The sequence below is a fragment of the Aquarana catesbeiana genome, linkage group LG01, assembly GCF_042186555.1.
Source record: "Aquarana catesbeiana isolate 2022-GZ linkage group LG01, ASM4218655v1, whole genome shotgun sequence".
Taxonomy (NCBI): Eukaryota; Metazoa; Chordata; class Amphibia; order Anura; family Ranidae; genus Aquarana; species Aquarana catesbeiana.
In genome coordinates this window covers 977,968,287-977,988,727 of record NC_133324.1, presented here as the reverse complement: position 1 = coordinate 977,988,727, position 20,441 = coordinate 977,968,287, and the positions used below count along the sequence as shown (strand labels likewise).

The following is a 20,441-nucleotide window of genomic DNA, read 5'->3' as shown; positions in this document are numbered from 1 at the left end:
CTTCCCGATCCGGTCACACTGTCTCTCCAGCACACTGGGATAGGGCAGAGTCCATAAATTCCTTTGCTCCGCAAGATGCCCGGGACCTTCAAATGGCTCCGTCAGGTGTCTCTGGATCCTTCCCGATCCGGTCACACTGTCTCTCCAGCACACTGGGATAGGGCAGAGTCCATAAATTCCTTTGCTCCGCAAGATGCCCGGGACCTTCAAATGGCTCCGTCAGGTGTCTCTGGATCCTTCCCGATCTGGTCACACTGTCTCTCCAGCACACTGGGATAGGGCAGAGTACATGGATTCCTCCACTCCGCAAGATGCAGGCCGCGCTCTCTGGAAAACCTTCTCACAGATCCTTGCAGGCAGGCCACAAGTCCAGAAGAGAAAGAAAATGGCCGCACTGGGCCTTTTATTACCTACCCAGCATGCAGTTCTGTCACTTAGTGTTCATGGGTAGGTGAGTCCTTTCATAAATAATTAAAGTAAATAATTAAGTCACCTCCTGTTAGGCTCTGTGAAGTCTCTTGTGTGTAAAAATAAATAAAGTCACCAAAAACATATATCTTCTGGCCACTAGAGGGAGCCAAATACCAATTAATAGCAAATAGTAAATAGTAAATGATACAATGCTGTTTGGGAGCTTCCACAAGTCTCCAATCAGCATAAAAACAGGTTTGGAACAAAGAGTTGTTAGCAAGTAAAAAGTACTGTATACAGATGTTTAAAAAGCGATCGCTCATGTGCAGAGCATGTGGGTGTGACTACCCACATAGTAGCATGTGGCACACACTGTAGTGGGAGTGTAGTAGTTAAGGTTGCCACCTTTAGGCTCCATGCACACAGGACGCCCAAAAAGGTTGTTCTGAACGTCGGATTGCTGGCAGGAAAACGCTGCTTTAAAAATGCGATTTTATCAGCGTTTTGCATGGCCATCAACGCACGTTTAGCAGCGTTAGCTTTCAGCCGCGTTTCTCTGCCTCTATTCAAAATCAATGGTTCCCTATGGGAGCCCATTGATTTGAATAGAAGTCACACCAGAAGTCGGATCATCATGATCCGACTTGCGGTGCGACTTGTGTGCTGAGGATGAAGGGGCGTGGGGTTCCCCCCTCGGACAATACCAGGCCCTTTGGTCTGGTGTGGATTTTAAGGGGAACCCCCTACGCCAAAAATGCGGCATGGGGATCCCCCAAAATTCCATACCAGACCCTTATCTAAGCATGCAGCTCGGCAGGTCAGGAAAGGGTGTGGGGATGAGCGAGCACCCCCCCTCCTGAACCATTCAAGGCCGCATGCCCTCAACATGAGGGGGTAGGTGCTTTGGGGCAGGGGGGCTCTGCGCCCCCCCACCTCAAAACACTGTGTCCCCATGTTGATGAGGACAAGGGTCTCTTCCGGACAACCCTGGCCGTTGGTTGTCGGGTCTGTGGGCAGGGGGCTTATCGGAATCTGGGAGCCCAGTTTAATAAGGGGGCCCACAGATCCCAGCCCCCCACCCTATGTGAATGAGTATGAGGTACACCGTACCCCTACCCATTCACCTGGAAAAAGGTGTCAAAAATAAAATACACTACACAGGTTTTTAAAGTAATTTATTAGGCAGCTCTGGGGGTCTCTTCCGACTTCGGGGGTCTCTTCCGACTTCTCAGCTCTCTCTTTGGCTCTTCTCCCGCTGTCTGGTGTCTTCTGCCGGGCTCCTCCGCTATCTTCTGCTCTTTTGCCTGCTCTTTTGCTAGCGGTTGCCCGGTCTTCATCGTCATCTTCTTCCCTCTTCTCTTCTTCCGATGTTGACTCGACGCTCTCTCCCGCTGTAGTGCCGTGTGCACGGTGCGCAATGACTTAAATTGGCATTGGGCGTGGTCACCGGGTGATGTCATCTGGTGACCCCGCCCCTTATGACGTCATTGTCCCATCATTTACCCGGGTGGTGACCTCATAAGGGGTGGGGTCACCAGATGACATCACCCGGTGACCACGCCCCATGCCAATATAAGTCGTTTCGCACCACACACACGGCACTACAGCGAGTAGAGAGAGCGTCGAGTCAACATCGGAAGAAGAGAAGAAGGAAGAAGACGATGGAGAAGACCGGGCCACTGCTAGCAAAAGAGAGGGCAAAGGAACAGAAGATAGCGGAGGAGCCTGGCAGAAGACACTGGACAGCGGGAGAAGAACCGAAGAGAGGGCTGAGAAGTCGTAAGAGACCCCCAGAGCTGCCTAATAAATTACTTTAAAAACCTGTGTAGCAGGTTTTATTTTTGACACTTTTTTCCAGGTGAATGGGTAGGGGTACAATGTACCCCATACTCATTCACATAGGGTGGGGGGCTGGGATCTGTGGGCCCCCTTATTAAACTAGGCTCCCAGATTCTGATAAGCCCCCCGCCCACAGACCCGACAACCATCGGCTAGGGTTGTCGGGAAGAGACCCTTGTTCTCATCAATATGGGGACAAGGTGCTTTGGGGTGGGGGGGCGCAGAGCCCCCCCTGCCCCAAAGCACCAACCCCCCCATGTTGAGGGCATGCAGCCTGGTACGGTTCTGGAAGGGGGTGCTTGCTCGTCCCCACCCCCTTTCCTGACTGGCCAGGCTGCGTGCTCGGATAAGGGTCTGGTATGCATTATGGGGGGACCCCCACGCCGTATTTTCGGTGTAGGGGATTCCCCTTAAAATCCACACCAGACTGAATGGCCCGGAATCATCCCGGGGGGAACCCCATGCATTTTTTTTCATTCCCCTTCATACTCAGCACACAAGTCGCACCGCAAGTCGGGTCATGATGATCCGACTTCTGGTGCGACTTCTATTCAAATCAATGGGCTCCTATAGGGAACCATTGTTTTAGAATAGAGGCAGAGAAAAGTGGCTGAAAGCTAACGCTGCTAAACGTGCATTGACGGCAATGCAAAACGCTGATAAAATCGCGTTTTTAAAGCAGCGTTTTCCTGCCAGCAATCCAACGTTCAGAACGTCCTTTTTGAGCATTCTGTGTGCATGGAGCCTTAAAACTGAATTCATGAAACTCACTTGGTGCCTTATCTGCATTAAACTAGCCTCAGAATCTGTGTAATTCATATGTGTTTGAGTTTAAAGGGATGAGGTGGCAACCCTAGTAGTAGTGCTGTAGTAAAGGTGTAGTAGTGGTATTGTAGTAGTGTAGTAGAGGTGTAGTAGTGGTATAGTAGTAGTGTAGTAGTGCTGTAGTAGAGGTGTAGTAGTGGTATAGTAGTAGTGTAGTAGTGCTGTAGTAGAGGTGTAGTAGTAGTGCTGTAGTAGAGGTGTAGTAGTGGTATAGTAGTAGGGGAGTAGTGCTGTAGTAGAGGTGTAGTAGTGGTATAGTAGTAATGTAGTAGTGCTGTAGTAGAGGTGTCGGCACCCAGTGATTTCCAGCTTCTAGAGCAATCTCACAGGTATGGTATATACATAGTTACATTGATCCATTATAACTAAGTATAAAACATCCATACCTGGAATTCAGCTTTAAAAACATTTTCAGAAAGTACATAAAATACCTGCTAAATGACATAGCATGTGTGTCCCATGCCCTGCTTTGTACCCCCTGATGTTCCCTGTGCCCCCTGTGATGCACCATGCTGTGCTTAATAATGTGCCCTGCTGTGTACAGCATAAGAAACCCTGCTGTGTGCCCCGTGATGTAACCTGCTGTGGGCCCCATGCCCCGTGCCCTGCTGTGTACCCCCTTATGTGCCCTGCTGTGTGTCCTGTGATGTGCCCCATGCCCTGTGATGTTCTCAGTGCCCTGCTGTGTACCCCCTGATTTTCCCTTTGCCCCATGATGTGCCTTCTTATGTGCCCTGTGATGTGCTCTACTGTGTGCCCCATGCCCTGTGTTGTTCCCTGCTGTGTGCCCCATGCCCTGCTGTGTGCCTTACTGTGTGCCCCATGATTTATGTAGGTGTGGCTTTGTGTAGGTGTGGTTTGTGTGAGGGTGGGGACACAGGGGGCCCCATAATCTTCTATTTCTGGGGGCCCCATGGGTTGTCAGTCCTCCCCTGGATATTCCATTTATGGTGAGATGCTCCAAAAGGGTTAATCACACCTGAAGGGATTCTGACTTGGCAATTTTCCTCATTAAAACCCAACAAGTTCATCAGCTGCTTGGTAATAAAAGTCACTCCCATTTCTGATTTATTTTGCACACTGACATTACCCAACACAGCAACAAAAGGTAAGACTGCAACAAAGTTTCCTCCAATCCTTGCAATGTACATTGATCAGGTAGAGGGGCTTGTTTGTTTCTTAACCAAAGTGGGGTTATTGTTTAATATCTTGTGTGAAAATGTAATAATAATGAAGATAAGAATAAGAGGAAGCTCGGGGGTGAAGTCTTCTCCATTCACAGAATGAAGCCTGGGACATTGTTGTCTGTGAATGGTGTGAAGTAGAGGGAGGTAGGGGGACCACCTCAGTACTGGGGTCTGAGACCTGCAGAGCTTGGCTCCAAGGTGGGGGGTCTGTACAGTGGGAGCTCTACTAATCCAACATGGAAATGAGGAGGTAGAATAAAGACTGTGGAGGGGGGAGGACTTTGTTGCAATGGGATGTATCCATATGTTTCATCCTATGGAAGCTTGCTCTTCACAAAGTTTGTCTTTTGAAGCTTTCATAGGTTATAATCTTGCTTTTGAGGTCTGCTGTTTTTTTTGTGTTTGTTGGGTCCCCCCCCCCCCCCCTTCCCTACAGATCAGCCCTTACCAATGGCACCTGGCATGTTCTGATAAGATTTGCTGGAACAAAACCAGACTGGTAAAAACAAACCCCTTTGGAGGTGTCTGGGGCCCCACTAGGGTTTCCACCTTATTCCTTTTAAAACTGAACAGGTTCTGTGGCCGATTAAGGTGGTAATTTAAACTTGGTGCTTTATCTGCATTACATTGGTCTCAGAATCTGTATAATTTGTTTGGGTTTTAAAGGGATGAGGAGGCAACTCACCCACCCAATGATATGATGTAAGGTCAGGATTATACGAGGCTAAAGACTCGCACACGTTCCAATAAACCTTCCCAACCAACTTCTACCATCATCTGATTACTGGTACAGCCATCTCCATCCTGTCTTCTGTATATCTGAGATCATCCTCTTCACAAGTCTTACTGTTGCATTCTGTTCTAGCAAATTTACATGTTGGGAGATAAGCGGTGACCTTCCTTCATCTCCAATGGCAGCCAATAAGGTGAGTGACTTTCTATTCATTTCCATCAGTGTGATACCAAATCATTTCATACAAGCAGAGCGAAGAGCTCATGGCAGCCAATCAAAATGCATCCAGTACTGGATCCTCTAATAAGAAATCTATGGGGGGGAAAAACTCAAACTTGTTTGGCTGGGGTAAGCTAATATGAAGTGTGTAATTCTATTTATTTTTGCCTCAGAATCTTGTGGATTTGTGTATCAATGAAAAAATACAAACCCCAGAATAGTCAATGAAAAAACGTTTTAACCTGGGATCACACTTGTGGTGTGGTGCAGGACACAGCATGTGATTCGCAAAAGAATTAATTTTGTATGGCTTGAATCGCACCGCATTCACACAAATGGTACAAGGCTTTTTTTTTTTTTTTTTTTTTTTTTTTTTTTTTTTTTTTTTTTTTTTTTTTTTTTTTTTTTGCAAGCTGCCTTTATTTTGCTCAGCAACAGCTGGAGAGCCAGTATGTATGATGACACGATGTAGTGCACTGGGAACAAGATTAGAGTTGTTTTTTTTTTTTTTTTTTTTTTTTTTGGCTACATTCTGGTGACACTTTGTATAGAAGTAACGGGTATGTAAAAAATTTGTCTTTGGGTGTTGGTGGCGCCTTCCCACCGTAACCCTATAGAGATAATCTTGATAAAGCAAGAATTGGCCTTGCTGTAAAAAAAATTGCAATGATATCCACCTGTCAAACACGTGCAGAAAATTTGGTCTTTGGGTGTTATTTGTGCCCATGAAACCTATACTAAAAACATTCTTCCAGATGAAATGATTGAACAGCCTCAAAGTGCTGAAAGGCCCAGATAGTTGAGATTTGGGGAGTGGGCCAGGAGATAACTGCTTCAGAATGTGATGGAATAGGGTGGTTGCTCTTTCTTGATGTCGACCTCCTTGGGGTTGTGCCACCTCACCTTCAGTTTCCTCCTCTGCTCTCTGGCACCAGAGTATCATCATAATTATCATGCAAGTGGCTGACACTGTGGTTAAATAACTCAGCTGACTCCTCCATGGCTGATGTTGGAGTTATGGTGGGAATAGATGTGGACAAGGAGGCAGGTTTATCCACTCCGGCAACTGCAGGGGACTGTATACTTGTCTGTGTTTGTGTGACAGAGGATGAGGAAGGTTTAGTAAGGTAGTCTACATCCTCTGCATGCTGTGACTGGATAGCACGGGCAAAATCACTAAACGGAGGAAATGATGCACTGCCTGAGGACTGACCACCATGTCCACCTTTTCCTTGTGGACACATTTTGTTGTTGGCCCCCTTACAGTGCCAAGGGAATGTCTGACTCTCCTTGTTGTCCTCCCAGACATTATTGGGAGGGGGTGGCGCTTATAAGCAAATGTAAAGAAGTGGTGGAAATCCGTACGTAGATGCACTTTAATCAATGTAAAGAGGTGTTTGGTGCACTTTAGAGTACTCACACTCCATGGATACACTATAATATACTACAATATAATTTGCCAAATGTACAGTGACGCACAGAACTATATGGCATTAAACTGGCATTAATGCAATCAGGCGGTGTCGGACTGGTGATTCCATAATTTTTGCCAGGGGTTGTACAAAGCTGAATGATGGTCCTCACTAGTCACACTATCCCTAGACTGACACTAAACTAATATTCTACACTGACAATTGAAGCAAAATAGCACAGTATAGTACACTAACTAATAGCACTGAACAGAGCCCTGTTCTATCTCTCTCCACACCAAAATCACACTGAAAATGGCTGCCATTGAAAGAATAATTTTATACTGTGGGGCGGGAATGAGCCATGATTGGATAAAGTCATGATGAGTGCCCAATCATGAGTCTGACAGTGCTCTGTGCCCTGATTCTCTGAAGCAGTGAAAGATTCAGCCAATCAGGGCTTGCAATGCATTGTGGTCGGTTCAGAGGGGTCGTACGACCTGTTCGCCGAATAACAGAAGTTTGGGCCAAACCGTTCGCCCATCCCTACTCAGGACCCACTTCCTGATTGGCTGGGAGGAGAAGCCGGAAGACATTAATGAATATTAATGTTGCACAACTGGGTGAAGTCACCTCTTTTGGAGACAATTGGAGCCTTAAGCCTCGTACATACGATCAGATTGTTGGCAGGGGATTGTCTGACCGACTGACCTAAAATCTGACCGTTCGTACGCTCCTTTTGACAATTGTTGTCCAACTTTCTGCCAACAAATGTTGGATGACAGGCTAGTAAATTTTCGACGGACAGTGGAATGTTAGATTTTCTGATGGTCGGTACACAAATCCATCACGCAAGTTGAAAGTACAAACATGCATGCTCGGAATCAATGCTCACCAAATTAGCAGAAGGGGCCCAAAGGGTGGCACTCAAGACCTGGAATTCTTCGTACATCAATACATTTGTGTGTTGGCCGACAATTGTGTACCATTAGTATGCAAGACAAGATCCAGGCACACGCCCTTTTGACAAAAATCAGACACTCGGTTGCCCAACAATCTAATCGTGTGTACCAGGCTTAAAGGGGTTGTAAAGGTAAAAATTTTTTCACCCACCTTAATGCATTCTATGCATTAAGGTGAAAAAACTTTTGACAGTACCGCCGCCCCCAGCCCCCCCGTTTTACTTGCCTGACGCCTCGAATCTTCGCTGCTCGTCCTCGTCATCTTCATTGCAGCTCAGCCTGGTCGCTGATTGGCTGCAGTGGATAGATTGAAAGCAGCGCAGCCATTGGCTCGCACTGCTGTCAATCACATCCGATGACGCGGCGCGCCGGGGGGCGGGGCCGAGTGATACAGCGAGCGGCTATAGTCGCCGGCTGTATCACGGGAGCGCGCCCGCAAGCACTCACCACCATGCGAGGGAGCTCACATTAAGGTGGTAAATGCTTGCGGGGAGGAGCTGAAACAGCCGCCGAGGGACCCCAGAAGACCAGGTTCGGGGCCACTCTGTGCAGAACGAGCTGCACAGTGAAGGTAAGTATAACATGTTTGTTATTTAAAAAAAAAAAAAAATACCTTTACAACCCCTTTAAGGCTCTAATCATGTGCTTTAAAAAAACCCTATTGAAATCCATGTGTCTGCCACCCCACATGTAGATTAGGGGGGTGTCGCCAGGGTTGCCAACCACCAGTAAATTTACTGACAGTTTGTAAAACTTTTTTTTTTTCCCCCATGAAGGACTTGTCCCAAACTGTCTTCGATTTTTTTTTTTTTTTTTTTTTTTTTTTTTTTTTTTTTTTCCTTTTTTGACACTTTGTGAAAAGGTAACCCATTACCAATTCACATGGGGTGGGATCTGAGGGCCCCCTTCTTAAAGGGGCTTCCAGATTCTGATAAGCCCCCTGCCCGCATACAACCACTGGGCAAGGGTTGGGATAAGGGACCTTGTGCTTTGGGGGGCTACTCCAAAGCACCCCCCCATGTTGTGGCCTGGTACAGTTCAGTAGGGGGAGCGCTCTTCCACTGCCCCCCCCCCTCTTATCTGTGGCCTGCCAGGTTATGTGCTCAGATAAGGGTCTGGTATGGATTTTTTTGGGGGGGACCCCCACAATGACTTTTTTTTTTTTTTTTTTTTTCCCCTTTTAGAAATGTCATTTTGCTGTGGTATTCTAAACACAGGAAAATGTGCCACTTTACAGGAATTTTTTTTATAGTTTCACTTTATGCATTAAAAAAAAATCACTGCTCCAGTTTAAAAAAAAGTTTGCATTGATCCATGTCCCCTGGGGCAGGGCCCGGGTCCCCAAACACTTTTTTTTATGATGATAACTTGCATATAAAACTTTAAAATGAGCACTTTTAATTTTTCATGTTCCTGTCCCATAAACTTTAACCCTTTCATGACTAAGCCTATTTTTAACATTTTGGTGTTTCCAAGTTAAAATCTATTTTTTGCAAAAACATTACTTAGAAACCCCAAACATAAAATATATGTCTATATTTTCTGTCACAAGGTATTTGTGCAGTGGTGTTTTTAAACACAACTTTTTGGGAAAAGGGACACTTTTTTGAATTTTAAAAAACAAAACAGTAAAGTAGCCCAATTTTTTTGGTATAATGTGACAAATGTTACGCTGAGTAAATGGATACCAAATGTGTCACGCTTTTATAATTGCACGCAGTCGTGGAATGGCAACAAACTACAGTACCAAAAAAAATCTCCATAGGCGACGCTTTAATTTTTTTTTTTTTTTTTTTACGGTTAGAGGAGGTCTAGTGCTAGAATTATTGCTCTCGCTCTGACAATCACAGCAATACCTCACATGTGTGATTACCACCTCCCCCACTCCTCTGGTGTAACAGCCGAGTGGCTTTTAGCTGCATCGGTTGTTATTCCTGGAAAGCTGATTGCCGGCTCTAAAAACCGGTATAACACCCGAAAGCAGAGGCCATAAATCTGTGTATGCTTGGTGGGAAGGGGTTAATGGTGTTCCGGCGGCTTTCAAATTTCCCCCGTACACTGCATAATGTTAGCTGTTTTCCGAACAACCAAAGTTTGGCCTGAACTTATGCTTGGGCCAAACTGTTTGTCCATCCCTACTTTCTACGTTCCTTTCCATGAAGCTCCTGCTAACTGATTTGGCATTCCCACTGACTTGTAGAGATAAAATGAGTGGAGCAAAAATCAATGTCTGAGCTGTGAAACCTCCTCCGGGGTCACAAGAACTTTTCATTCTGGAAAAATGTATTTTGACATTTTGGTTTGTATCACCAGATTGTTTCTGAACATCACAATGTGTCTTGTGTCTTCACAGGGAAATATTGATCTTGTAGATGGGTAAGTAATGTAATTTTCACAAATTTTAATAGTCCTTTTTCTACAGAAGAACAAAAAATAGACATTGGGTGGTTCTGGCAACATGAATCTCATCCTGTATTTCAAATATCTTGCCAACAGGACTTTTTTATTTGTAGATAATGCGTTTAAAGGAAAAGGTTTCCCTGTGACATCAGGGGTTTCCCATGGACCCTATGGGTGCAAACATTAACAGCAGGAAGCGGAGATAGTTGTCTCTTGCCTATCTTACAGCTGCTCCCAAATAGGCAGTAGTTCAGGTGTTTGTCTGAAGTACCAAGTGACCAAAGCTTAGTCTGGACCTACCCTGTTTCCCCGAAAATAAGACCTAGCGTGATGGCTGCAATATAAGCCCTACCCCTCAAATAAGCTGTAGTTAAAGTCCTTGTAGGGCTTATTTTTGGGGAAACATGGTAGGGCTTATTTGGGGGGGGTAGGGCTTATATTGCAGCCATCACCGACAGTCACGCTAGGTCTTATTTTCGGGGAAACAGGGTAGATTCAGGCTTGAACGTCAGCTCATCCTTTGTGTCATGCAGCTGCCAAGTGGCATTGTCCTTGAAACTATGCAAGCACCATTAAATGGGAGGTCAATGAGCCACAATTCAAGGAACCTTAGAGCTCCACAGGACCCAGGCTGAGAAAAGCTCCTTTAATAGGAATGCTTGATCAAGAGGGAATCTTTCACACTTGGGGAGATTTCTATTTTTTTTTTTTTTTTTTTTTTTTTGCTAAAAAAAGTTATTGAATTCCATTCTATCCAGAATGACTGTCTTGTCTCTGGAGAAACTTCAAGTATATTCTGTTTGTAAATGTATGTATTTTATTTTTTTTCACACTTGATAGCTCAGAAGGGGAAACCATAGCTGTCAAGGCAAGGATGAGAAAAGTAAAGGAGACCCTTTTGTCCTTGGGCATGAATGTTAAAGAGGTAAGTCTTTGGTAGTTTTGTCTTTTAAACCTTGATTTTGAAACCACATAAACCAAGTAAGTGTTGCTCCAGACCTCCTCCTCTCCTGTTCATGAACAAACGAGGTGCTGGCTCAAAGAAGCCCATCCTTGCTCACCATTGTAAGGAATAGGCAAATGTACTACTTTGCCCAGCTGTTGCTGATCTTGGCTTACTTCCTGGACTTGCTCTGCCTGCCGATCTGGTCCTTCACTGCCTGGATAAAGCTGACTGCCACCTGCATCCTGGCCCTGCTACCATTTCCTGCTCTGGTGCCAAGCTGCTTCAGCATCCTGTCCTGAGGACTGCAACTTCCAGCTTTACCAGCCTAAGGAGCGGACACCACCAGCCAGCTACTCTGGTACTTGTGTTACTTCATGCCATCACACTCTCTGCCTCCACCTCTAGGAATGTAGGGCAGGAGGTGTAAGGGAGGCCTCTACAATTTTCCAGTATTCATCCTACATGTGATAGTACAGCTGCACTCATGTCTCCATCCAGAAGCCACCACTTCCCAAAAATGTCTCACCATAGTTAGAAAAATAACCCAAACCCGTATGGCCAAGCCATTCATGATGAAACTTGTTAAGAGGGGCTATATTCACACCTTTGCATTTTTAGTGCTTTTTGCATTTTGCAGACTTGAACTACAGAAAGTGTTCCATAGGAAACCATGTTAAATGGACTTTAGTGCAAATCTGCAAAATGCACTAAAAATGCATAGGTGTGAATCCAGCCTTAAGGCCAAGCCATTCATGATGAAACGCGTTAAGGAAGAGGGGCTTCTGGTTGGAGCCATGTTCAAGGTATAAAGCTGATGATTGAATTAAACAAATTTGGAAGAGTGGAGATCAGAGTACAACTCATTCATTTATTCCTTGACTATTCATATATAAGGTAAGATTTCCCTTCAACCTCATACTATAGCTTTACACAGATGTTGCTTTATCCCATATTTGTATTCAGTTTTCATGCTGTTAATTTCTTACCACTGTTCAATCCATATTCCATCTAAAGTAGACCTTTTCATGTTTGTTTTTCCCTGAAGAATTGCAACCCTCCTGTAATCGCGATCTTGGGATCTGGGGGTGGACTCCGTGCCATGGTTGGTTTTCTGGGAACGATTTCTAAACTGGCTGAACTCAACCTTTTGGGTACCGTGACCTACATCAGTGCAATATCTGGAGCAACATGGTATAAATGTATATTCTAACGATTTATATAATTTAATATATATAATCTACTTCTATTGTTTAACCACTTCACGCCCAGGGCAATTAAAAAAAAAAAAAAAAAAAATTCACATTAAAATCTTTTATTAAATAGAGAATTTAACACTTCAGCCTTAGAAGGTTTTACACCCTTAATTACCAGGCTATGCCAACCCCCCCCCCCCCCCCTAAATCTCAAGGGGACTAACAAACCTACTATGTGATAGCATAGGCAGGGAATAGGTCCTTTATCGAGACCTGAAGGGTCTATTAGACCTATTGTCTAATCCAGCACAGACAATGCTTGATTAGCTGCTTCTCTAGCTACAGTGGCCAGGGAACGACCGCTCTTAAGAAGTAATGAAATCATTTGTCGCTTTCAACTTCATTACTTTTGTTTGTAGACCAGCCATTCATGGAGTCTATAGGAAATGGGGTGTAGATTAAGATTGGTAGGGTCCAAGGAAGGCTTGTTTAAGTATGTGGGTGACTAGAGAATGTTCGGGAAGATGCCAGAAAAGAGGGAGATTGAAGCTGTGTTTAGAGAGTGTCGGATAGAATCAGAGGGTGACCATAGTATTTGTGAGGGTCCAGGGGACAGGTGGTTTGGGTGTTTAGAAATAAGTTTAGCAAACTTGTCTATAGTAGTAGGTGTAGTAATGACTGAACAGAGGTGACTCCATCTTGTGCGGCCATGGAGTCATATAAATTCATAAATCTTAGCTTGTATATTCAGACTCTAGTTAAAGTCAACTAGTTCTGTTTTTCAGCTTTATAACAGGCTTTCTATAAAGCATACATAAAAGAAAATATTGATTGCATAAGAAGTTTTATTCTGTACCGTCTAAAGAATTGGGGCTCAATATGTCTGGGCCACCTTTCCCGTGACATGAAACGGGGAAGCAGGACTCATGACGGAGTCATGAAAGCAGATGGCATAATTAAAATGTAATGATGTGAAATGTACACCTCTGTACTAACCACGCACATCTTCCATACAATGATTGGTTAATAATGTGTATATAGTTGTATACCCAGAATTAAATCAGATAGCTTTGAACATAACCTCTGCATTATCTTTTTATGTTCACCAAGAAGCCATCTCCTCAGTACTGAGAGGGTCTTGTGAGTGTGGTAATTGCTGTGATTATACCTAGCTGGTCTTCTCAGCTATACGGAAATACCATTTAGATTCTCTTCAGTAGGGTTGATTATACCTGTTGACATGGGTGTGGGGGAGATACCGGTAAAGTGGAGATTTCATCAAATGATTAAATCTTTTATATTTGAAGTGATTGGCGATCTCCTGGGCAGTTAGTGGGTGGAAGCAGTGGAGGACGAAGCAGAGTTAAAGGTAGAGAAGAGTTGACATGGACTGGATGATGAGGTGTTAATGAGATAAAATAGGTCTGCTTGGGGAGGAGGCAGGAATTGCATTTTTGGAGGGCAGATTTTAATTGGTTTAAGTTCTTGAGACTTGGTCTTATTCCACTGATGCTCAAGAGCCCGGCTGTATTTTGAGACTTCTGGTGTCGTCTGTTTGCCAGGGTTGTAGGGTCAGGACCTGATTCTGTGTAGTGGTGATGGCAAGCTTGTCCAGGGCAGAGGATAGGGATCTATTGTACATGGAAGTGGCTAGATTGGGGTAGAACAGGTGGTCAGTAGCAGAAAAGAGAAGAGTTAAAGTGGTGACAGTTTTTTTTCGAGTGATTGTTAGGCGATTGGAGGGAAAGGTAGTGGAAGACATAGTAAAACTGATAAGGTGGTGATCAGAGCGAGGAAAAGGATTGTTGGAGAGGTTGCACATGGATAGGAGGATAGAAGGTCAATTGTGTTCCTATCAGAGTGAGTAGAAGCCTGTACCCATTGCTTCAGGTCAAATGAAGAGTTTAGACTAGGTAGTTTTAGAAGTAAGGAGTGTTCATATGAACAGGGATGTTGAAGTCGCCGAGAAGGATTGTGGGAACTAGACAAGTAGGGTAGCCAGGCAGTAAAATTGTCAAGGAGAGCTGATAATGGTTGAGGGGGTCGGTAGATCACAGCACTTAAGAAAATTGGAGAGAAAAGATGTGTACAGTGAGCTTCAAATGAGGGATAGTGAGGGTGGAGATTACCTGGTGCTCTGTGGTTTCCACCTCCCTTGCATCCACTAGGTCTAGGAGTGAGTCCAGTGAAGGCCACCATGGGAGAGGGACGAAGGAGAGGCAGTGTTGGATTCATGAAGCCAGTTTTCGGTTACAGCAAGTAAATTAAAGGAGTTGGTCACAAAGGTTGTAAACAGTGGTGAATTTGTTGCCCACAGAGGGGGCAATCCAGAGGGCACAAGAGAATGGGAAGCTGGTTTTGAAAAGAGGAGACTAATAGTATTGCGAGTGCTTCCAGAGGATGTGAGGTGATGGATGTATTGGGTACAATTTTTAAATAAGGGAGGCCCAGGGTTTGGGGATTTATATCTGCAGAGATTAGGAGAAGCAGAAAATTGAGGTAAGTAATGAGCATGTGATTTATATAAGGGCACATGCTGTGTGTGTGTGTGTGTGTGTGTGTGTGTGTGTGTGTCAACAGTGAAAACGAGCAGTAGAGTACATGTTTTCAGAGGAAGGAGAGCTGAATGGTAAACGAGGTCACCTGCAGTCTGCTGATTTTGTAAAGTTTGCTTTTGATGTTCATTTTGTGCAAATTGCTGAAGCAGAAGTGTCACCTAATTAAAGAAATTCCACTTTATTGGAAGAACCCCAGCATTCATCTCCCTGGTCTGTGTCCTCCAAAAAATGTGCTCTTGTTTAATACTGTGGTGGGTGTGGATGGGATTTGACAATTAATCAGGAGTTAATATTCGGCACACAACTAGCACAGCAAACATTTCACACCACAATCAACCTACAACAGGGCCAAGGGGTAGGAATGTAAAGATATATGGCAGCCCATAACTTGGGTAAGCCAGTTTAAAACCAAATAAACCTCTAAAATAATGTGAAGGGGGTCTATAGATGGATGTGAAACAGCAGTAACACAAATTCAAAGTTTACCAAGGAGACATTTGAGCAGTCTATGTTCAGTTTAAGGTGGATGGGAATAGCGGGAATATAAATGCAGGTTTTATAAATGAGAGAAGTGATGATTAAAAGTGGAAGTGTCACTTAAAGAACCCCAGTTTGTTGGAAGAACCCCAGCATGTGTCTCCCTGGCCTGTCTTGCAGTGGAGATCAGAGAATAGATGTTTCTCAATCTCCGCCTGCTTAATAGATGGAGACCTTTTTCAGCAGTCTGATTGCCAAAAATGTGTCAGGTGTCCATTGTAATGTTGCAGTCTTGCTAAAAATTGCAGATCGCCGCCATTACTAGTGTAAAAAAACTATAAAATTGCCATAAATCTTTCCCCTATTTGGTTTGTGCAAAAGTTTTATAGCATCTACAAATCAATATATGCTTATTGCATTTCTACCAAAAATATGTAGACTACATATTGACCTAAACTGATGGTGTGTGTGTGTGTGTGTGTGTGTGTGTGTGTTTATATAATTTTTTTTTTTTTTGCGCAAAAAATAAAATGCAGAAGTGATCAAATGCCACCATAAAGCTCTATTTGTGGGAAAACAAAGGATATAAATTTTGTTTGGGTACACCCACGCAATTGTCAGTTAAATTGACGCAGTGCCGTATCACAAAAAATGTCCTGGTCAGGAAGGGGACAAATCCTTCCAGGCTGAAGTGGTTAAACAAATGGGGTAGAGATTTCAGGCAAAGGAAGCATGTTGAATGAATAACTTGCCTATCAAACACCTGACTTACTACTTTAATCTTCCAGGTGTATGTCCTCTCTGTATGCTAAAAGTAACTGGTCGGACTTTTCATACATGAAAGATCTGGAGTTTTGGTTATGTGAGCGAATCAAATTGGAAACTGACCGGGACTGGACAAAGCCATGGAAGAAGATAAAAGAGAAATTTCTTGGAGACTCGTACACTCTGACAGATCTTTGGGCCTATACATTCGTGTTCTTCGTCATCAATAAAGTACGTACATGCCAGGTCCTGTCCAAGGTTTTAAACCAAGAACCTTTAGCTCTGAAGTGACTTGACTTTAGCTTCTTGAATAATGGAGGCATCAGTCTCTTTCTTTTACTGTTGATCAATATCAGCCTCTTTGTTGCAGTTTGTCTGCATCCTAACTTCCTCTCAGATGTTATCAGTAGCGGCAATCTGAGGCATTTGTAAGAACTCGGGATGAGCCAAACTGTCCTGGGTTTGGTGAACTTCAAAGTGCGCACCCCCCCCCCCCCCCCCCAAACCATAACAGGCCACATGCCCTCAACATGAGGGGGTAATAAAGACACCCAAATGTTTGACAAGCCCTTTATTTAAATCTCACAAACATTCCTAGCTGTGAATCCATCGTGGTGCCTGCTGACCTCTTAAAAGAGGGACCTGGTGCACACAACCTATGCTAACAGTACCACTAGCTGAATTTTATTTTCCATGAGCTGTCATCATTCGTATAAATAGGAGAGCATGGCTGGTGGTGACATTGGCCAAATATACCCATATGACAATCTCCCTGCTATCTCTGCCCCTTTTGTGTATGTAACTGGGGAATGCCAGTATACATACACGTTTTTGCTCGGGAATAAGTCTGCACATTCATCCAAGCACCAAAAAAAATTGGTCTAAACAGAGTGGAGCAAACCATTGGCTCATTCCTGGTGAGGACTGATATTAAAATGGTTTTTACCACTTTATTAACATTGTTTTGGTACATTCCAGTTCATTTTATTTCAGATACAGTTCTAATTGACCTTCTAAGACAAGTATGGTAATGGACAACGTTGCTAATTAAAGCTTGGGTAGCAGAAGGTAATGGAGCTAAAGTTGACTTCTACGGGAAAGTCATGATTTGTACATCAGTTCAGCTGATTACTAATCATTCTGATGTACAGTTTTCAGATATGACAAACATAGCACCAGTGATTCTGGGATAGTGACCTGAATCCAGGTCTTGGCATTTTTTTACATATTTTTTTAATATTAGTTTAGTTATTCATTATTATTCACAAGATACCATCCTGACTTGGACATAATTTTAGTTTTTGCTGCTTGCCTGTTCATGACCTTTTTAAATTAACCCCAGCTGTCCTCCTTGGCTTGTACCAGCCAAAAAAAGCCTAGTTGGGGGGGGGGGGGGGGGGCACCCCACCATGATGCTGAGCCTTGGGGTACCCTAAAACAACTTCCGCTATTACACTTTTTTTTTTTTTTTTTCTGCAGATTAATGAAGAAAAGCTGTCCAGTCACAAAGATTTGCGATATCGGTGAAGACCCGTATCCCATCTACTGTGCTGTGAGAAAAAGTAAAATGCATGAAAACAGATCAGGTGCGTTTTTTTACTAGAATGGCCTCTTTATTCCTCACCATATGATTCCTATAAATGAAGAATACTAAAAATGAAAATTGGGACTTGGGATGCCTATTATCCATATACTATTTTATTACAGAATTTACAAGCTCCTTCCCTGGTGGGCTGATGCCATCCAGATTAAGCCCTGCCGATCAGACAGTAAGTGGATGTAGAGAAAGCTGCTTATCAAGCTAGTGGAGCACTAAAGCTGGCCATACACTAGTCAATTTTCCAATAAACGTTCATTATAAAAATACTCAAAAGTACATTCCATCAGTTGATCAGTCATTCAAAATTAGTTTCCTGGAACTATGCTTGCCTCCACGCCAGCCATGTGGTGTCCATGAGCCCCTCCAGTGTCCATGAGCCCCTCCCCTCTTGTCATTTTGATTGGTAGGGTCGGGATAAAGTCCCTCCCATACAGTTTAATCTCGACAAATGCAAATATTCTGTGCTTATCTCAGTATACATGGAGGTAAGAATACTTTAATCCCAAAGAGACGCAGTAAAAATCCTCAGTAGTATATCAGAGGGATGGAAGTGCACACCAAGAGATACTCAATTGCAAATGTGACAGGAAGGCTTCAACTCCATTCCCTCCCCCAACCACACCCTCTAATGCGTTTAAACCCATCATGGGCTCTACAATTAAGCCCATGGTAGATTAAATGTGTTAGTGTTTCAAGAGTGGATGGAACTGAAGCCTTCCTATCACCTGCAATGGACCAGCTCTTGGTGTGCCCTTCCATCTCTCCCTGGTATGCTTCTGAGTAATGGGAAAGACCAGCCCTGTGGGAGCTGCACCTGACAGGGATTGAATCACCAGGTGACTGAACTAGTGGAGCTTGGAGTGGTGCTACATGTTTGATTTGGGAGCAGATAGTAAAAATCCTCTTCAGAAATATTAACTCCTTCCTGCCCAGCCCCTGGAGGGGCCCCCCCTAGTAGGATCTGTATGTCTGGGGGTGGGGAAGGATCAGCCCATCATTTGACAACTATGCATGGTTGTCAAACTACTCGTGTGATCAAAAGCTGTTCTCGTTGATGCCCGATCATTTGTACGGAGTGAAAGCCGTCTTTGACACCCTGGTTGAGGTGCTGGGAATGTGCAGTGAGCATGCTCTTGGCATGTGGGCATTAAAGACTTCCCACTTTGCCGCCGCACATGTGCATTATTTTGGGTGGCAAGAGACCAACTAGAGGTTCAATTTTGGAATAAATGGAATTTCTGGAGTGAAAACCATTCACTGATTGAAATGTGTTCATTGGAGAGAATTTCCATCCGGTTTGACTTTTCTCATTACTGCATCAAATAACTTCGACTTGACCCCAACAATCCTTTAAATGTGTTAAGACCATTTTTGAAACCAAATCCCTATAGTGGATTGCCAGCCTTGCAATTGCTCTTCTCCGTTCCCTTTTTTTTTTTTTTTTTTCCCCTTGTCTTTGAAGCTGGGAAGGTCATTGTTTGCAATGAAGAGGAAATAAAGGTGACTCTTCATTGTGTATAGGACACATCATTCTCTGGATGGACAATAACTGGGGGGGAAAATCTCATTTCAGAAGCTTGGTTTGAGTTCACTCCACACAAGTCTGGATTTCCTGCTTATGACTGTTATATAAAGACTGAGCATCTGGGATGTAGGTTTAGAGAAGGACGTTTATTGAAGGAGCTGCCTGAACATGACTTGGTTTATCTTCAAGGTGAGCCGAATCAAAAATGGTCAAATCTTACCTGTGCTATTTTATATTGTCACCAAATCAGATGCGTTTCATTTGTTTTCCTATGAAAAAATTTTTTTTTTTTTTTTTTTTTTTTGGGATTGCATGCTAAGAAATGATGTACATGATGATGAGCTTAAATTGATTGTAAGGGTTTTATAATTTTTTTTTTTTTTTTTTTTTTTTTAAATGGCAAACCTTGTCCATTTGCTCTGAAGTGGTTTCACAAAGAAGCCCCAATTTTCCTCTTGGATCCCCCTCTGGCACTCTGGGCTCCACCCTCAGGCCAAGCTGCTTGCTATGGGGGTGATTGGTGCACGCTCTCTCCCGAGCCTTGCTCTGTGTCCATAAGTCACACAGCCAGGTTTGACCCTGCCCCCCCCACTTCCTTGTGAGTGGCTCTGACTGGCTGCGGTGGGAGCCAATGGCTGCTGCCATGTCTGAGCCAATAAGGAGCGAGAGGGTCAAGATGCATAACAGATTATAGTTAACATAGGCTGCTCCCCAGCTGGCAGAGGCCCCAGGAGCCAGATGGCTTTGGTCAGACCCTTCTGAAGCTTTATCTTCTCCCCAGCCACACCCTCCCAGAGATTGGTAGTGGTCATAAATTCATAACCCATTGATTGACCCTCCCACACTATATTTCTGGAATATTTTTCCAGAGGCAGGCAGGAGTAATCGGCCACCGGGCTTAGAAATAGACATGACCAGACCTGAAGAATTGCTTCTCAACTGAGTACAGCAGAGCCGAAGACTACAGTTATCCAGCCTTTGGCACGGTTCTACAGATCTCTACATATACCATGGCTCTATCAAATGACCCTCATCTGAAATATATGTCCTTGACAGTTGGAGAGAACTCATAATTAAATATGAATGTGTATACAGCTATGGAAATACTAAAAGGTCATTTACAATTCATAACTGATCCTCATTTTATATTCAGCACTAATGTAGCCCTTTATTTATATTTTTTTTTTCTGCAGGATTGTGGGGCAGTGCACTTGGAGCTGATTGGGTTTCGTTGGCCATTCGTGGTAGGTGATCAAGGATTCCCAGCTAAACATACCTCTCCACCAAACCCCCTAACTGATGTAACAATTAGGAAAATCAAATGTAGTGCAGATCCCATACTGGTCCCACTGTGTGTCCCAAGTACTATTCCCTATTTATTGCATGGCAGCC

At 43.9% G+C, this 20,441-nt stretch overlaps 1 pseudogene; it reads left to right on the top strand.

Moving 5' to 3' along the window:
* Positions 1–5,173: 5,173 nt before the first annotated feature.
* Positions 5,174–20,441, top strand: part of LOC141128966 (cytosolic phospholipase A2 gamma-like) — a 47,269-nt pseudogene continuing 32,001 nt past the window's right edge.